At 48.2% G+C, this 4,518-nt stretch overlaps 1 non-coding gene across 1 annotated transcript; it reads left to right on the forward strand.

The window, feature by feature from the left end:
- Window positions 1–2,758: 2,758 nt before the first annotated feature.
- On the forward strand, window positions 2,759–2,831 carry trnaf-gaa (transfer RNA phenylalanine (anticodon GAA)). Its single transcript has one exon. It is a non-coding gene; the product is annotated as a tRNA-Phe (tRNA).
- Window positions 2,832–4,518: the final 1,687 nt, after the last annotated feature.

The following is a 4,518-nucleotide window of genomic DNA, read 5'->3' on the forward strand; positions in this document are numbered from 1 at the left end:
CACAGGCAGGAATGACTTCCTAAGACGCTCTGTGCTGCATCTTGGAGGAATGAGTCTCTGGCTGAATGTACTCCTGTGCCCACCCAGTACATTATGTAGTGGATGGGAGACATTGACCAAGATGGCATGCAACTTGGACAGCATCTTCTTTTCAGACACCACCGTCAGAGAGTCCAGTTCCATCCCCACAACATCACTGGCCTTATGAATGAGTTTGTTGATTCTGTTGGTGTCTGCTACCCTCAGCCTGCTGCCCCAGCACACAAAAGCAAACATGATAGCACTGGCCACCACAGACTCGTAGAACATCCTCAGCATCGTCCGACAGATGTTAAAGGACCTCAGTCTCCTCAGGAAATAGAGATGGCTCTGACCCTTCTTGTAGACAGCCTCAGTGTTCTTTGACCAGTCCAGTTTATTGTCAATTCGTATCCCCAGGTATTTGTAATCCTCCACCATGTCCACACTGACCCCCTGGATGGAAACAGGGGTCACCGGTACCTTAGCTGTCCTTAAGTCTACCACCAGCTCCTTAGTCTTTTTCACATTAAGGTGCAGATAATTCTGCTCACACCATGTGACAAAGTTTCCTACCGTAGCCCTGTACTCGACCTCATCTCCCTTGCTGATGCATCCAACTATGGCAGAGTCATCAGAAAACTTCTGAAGATGAAAAGACTCTGTGCAGTAGTTGAAGTCCGAGGTGTAAATGGTGAAGAGAAAGGGAGACAAGACAGTCCCCTGTGGAGCCCCAGTGCTGCTGATCACTCTGTCGGACACACAGTGTTGCAAGCACACGTACTGTGGTCTGCCAGTCAGGTAATCAAGAATCCATGACACCAGGGAAGCATCCACCTGCATCGCTGTCAGCTTCTCCCCCAGCAGAGCAGGGCAGATGGTGTTGAACGCACTGGAGAAATCAAAAAACACGACCCTCACAGTGCTCGCTGGCTTGTCCAGGTGGGCATAGACACGGTTCAGCAGGTAGACAATGGCATCCTCAACTCCTAGTCGGGGCTGGTAGGCGAACTGGAGGGTTTCTAAGTGTGGCCTGACCGTAGGCCGGAGCAGCTCCAGAACAAGTCTCTCCAGGGTCTTCATGATGTGGGAGGTCAATGCCACCGGTCTGTAGTCATTGAGGCCGCTGGGGAGTGGTGTCTTCGGCACAGGGACGAGGCAGGACGTCTTCCACAGCACAGGAACCCTCCAGAGCCTCAGGCAAAGTACTCCACATAGCTGAGGGGCCGAATGGCCTGTGTCTGCACTGTATACAGTAACTCTTTGATTGCTGACGGATTCACCATCAGACCATCAGTTTGCTCTGCTGCTCTTCTCCCATCCCTGTGGAAAATGGAACAGCCTGATCCCTGTCACCAAGGGAGGAGGTATCCATGACGAAGGCAGAAGGTCAAAGGTGACCTTTAGTCAGGGATGTTTTGGGAGAATAGATGGAGTCCTTTAGGAAGCAAGATACAAGAGATCAACAGGGGAATCATGGAAACCAGCTGTCTGGACCTTCACGGTAAACGTTTACTAAAGACAGACGTGTTCACCTCGTGGGACAGTCGGAGTGTTCAGGGCAGGATCCCAGGAGTGGGATGGAGGTCACAGGAAGCTCACGGAAGTGTGACTGTGCTCACAAGGGGTCCCAAGTGTAAGAATGTATTCAGGGTGTCAGCAGGGAGAGGGTTCGTGTTCACAGAAGTTCATCAGTAACTTCACTGTGTTTTCTGGGGACTACTGACAGTGGGACAGTGTTCACAAGAAGCCCCCAAAAACGTCATTTTCATTATTAATTTATATTTTCCATACAATATTCAACTTTATTTCTCAACTCTTTGAGGTTAATTTAATCTGGGAATAATTTAGAATATTTTGTGCAATGTCTCAGACATTCCTTGTTCCCAAGCACCATTTTGGCAACAAATATCCCTTAACCTGGACAAGGGGTCAGGAAGAATGAACAATCCCACCTCTACCATTCCCAAGGTCAAAGACCCAGGGTCACCATGGAAACCTGTTACTCCTATCACCCTCAGCACATCATTGTAACCCAGCCAATGACCAAGGCTTTTGCTAAGTATGGATAGGTGACCCTCAGGGAGAGGTCGAACCCTGACATCACAAGGTCACTTGACACCAGTGGGACACATCACAATGAGATGCAGCATCCTGACCAGATTCAGACTCTGGTCACGTGGAGACCAGAGATTCACCACTGCTGGAGGACAGTTTGCTGATCTGGTGCTTCCCATGTGCACATGGGTTTCCTATGGCTGCCCCAGTTTCTTCCCACAGTCCAAAGGCATACTGGTTAGTAAGTCAACTGGTTATTTTAAACCATACCACAAATAGGTTGGGGTTAAATCAGAGGGTTCCTGGGTGTCACAGCTTGGTGGGCTGTATCTTTCAATAAAATAAAACAAGTAATATTCTGTAATGGTGAGGGACAAGGGAGAGAAGAATCAAAATACTGAAGATACAGCAACGGTGAGGTACAAGCCAGAGGAGAACCACAATTGCACAGATACAGGAATGGTGAGTTACAAAGCCAAGGATATACAATACTGTAGATGCAGGAACTATGCGGGACAAAACATAGGGAAAGAATGCCAGAGATACTGGGAGGGTGATGTTTAAAGAACTACAATACTGCAGATGCTGGAATGGTGAGACCATGGAGAGGGAAATAAAATACCGCAGATACAGGAATACTAAGGTACAAGACGGAGGTGAACCACCAAATGCAGATATATCAGCCGAAATAGCTCAGTTGGGAGAGCGTTAGACTGAAGATCTAAAGGTCCCTGGTTCAATCCCGGGTTTATGCACTGGGACTTATTTATTGTCACCACGATAGCATAGCAGTTAGTCTGACACTATCACAGCTCATGGCACCAGAGTTTGGAGTTCAATTGTGGCACCCTCTGTAACTAAGTTTGTACATCCTTCCCATGTACCCAGTCCCTCTGTCCAAAAGCAGACTGGTTAGTAGGTTAATTGTATTTTTTAAACCATCCCATAATTAGGTTAGGGTTAAATCGATGGATTCCTGGGTGGAACAGCTGGGTGGGCCGGACAGGCCTGTTCTGTGCTCTATCTCTCAATAAAACAAAATAAATAATATTCTGTAATGGTGAGGGACGAGGCGAAGAGCTTTAATAAGCAGGAGGTTTTTCCACTGGGAGTCATTGATTGTAGTACTAAGCAGATGCAGTAAAAGCGTTCCTGTTCAGATCCGGCAAAAAGCTTTAAAAACCTAGTCTGCATAAAAGAGGGGTACCGTCTAGTGGAGCGGTCGTCATCAGAGTGGTCTGAGTCAGAGTGGTAAGGCTTTGGCTCAACAGGGCTTCAGCAAGAACAGGCAGAAGCAAGGTATGTAGGTAATCTCACTCCTGATTTATTATTTAAAACTGGACAAAATGGGGGCATGTCTACAGGGCAAATATTCTGTTCTGGGTGTCAGATGTGGGATTTCCACGAGACTCCCAGCCTCCCCAATAGTCACATCTGCACCAGGAGCATTGAGATGCTGCTCCTTAGAGACTGTGTTAGGGAACTGGCCCTGCAGCTCGATGATCTTCAGCTTGTTAGGGAAAGTAAGGCAGTGATAGACAGGAGCTACAGGGAGTTAGTCACCCCAAGGCTACAGGAGACCGATAAATGGGTGACTGTCAGGAGAGGGAAGGGAGAACATCAGATAGTAGAGAGCACCCCTGTGGCTGTCTCCCTCAACAATAAGTACTGTTGGGGAGGGATGACCTTCCTGAGTGAAGCAACAGCTGCCGTGCCCCTGGCACTGAGTCTGGCCCTGTGGCTCAGGAGGGCAGGGAACTGACAAGGATGGCAGCAGTGATAGGGGACACTATAGTTAGGGGGACAGACAGGTGAGTCTGTGGATGTAAAAAAGAAACATGGATGGCAGTTTGCCTCCCAGGTGCCAGGGTCCGCGATGTTTCAAAACGATCCCACAATATCCTGAAATGGGAGGGTGAGTAGCCAGAGGTCATGGTACATATTGGTACCAATGACATGGGTAGAAAAAGGGAGGAGGTCCTGAAAACAGAATACAGGGAGTTAGGAAGGAAGCTGAGAAGCAGGACCTTAAGGATAGTAATCTTGGGATTGCTACCTGTGCCACGCGACAGTGAGGACAGGAATAGAATGAGGTGGCAGATAAATGTGTGGGTGAAGAATTGGAGCAGAGTGCAGGGATTCAGATTTCAGGACAATTGGGAGCTCTTCTGCAGCAGGTGTGACCTGTACAAAAGGGACGGGTTGCACTTGAATCCGAGGGGGACCAATATTCTTGTCAGCAGGTTTACTAGAGCTGTTGGGAGTGGTTTAAACTGATATGGTGGGGAATGGGAACCAGTATGATAGAGCTGAGGATGAGCCAGCGGGTTTACAAGTAGATGATGGGTATAACATGAATGTAAGGAAGGACAAGCCAGTGACTGAGTACAAATAGATAGAGGAAAGAGTTAAATTGTACCACAGAGGCGAAGTTCAAAAGGC

This window comes from Mobula birostris, chromosome 22 (genome assembly GCF_030028105.1).
Source record: "Mobula birostris isolate sMobBir1 chromosome 22, sMobBir1.hap1, whole genome shotgun sequence".
Lineage (NCBI taxonomy): Eukaryota > Metazoa > Chordata > Chondrichthyes > Myliobatiformes > Myliobatidae > Mobula > Mobula birostris.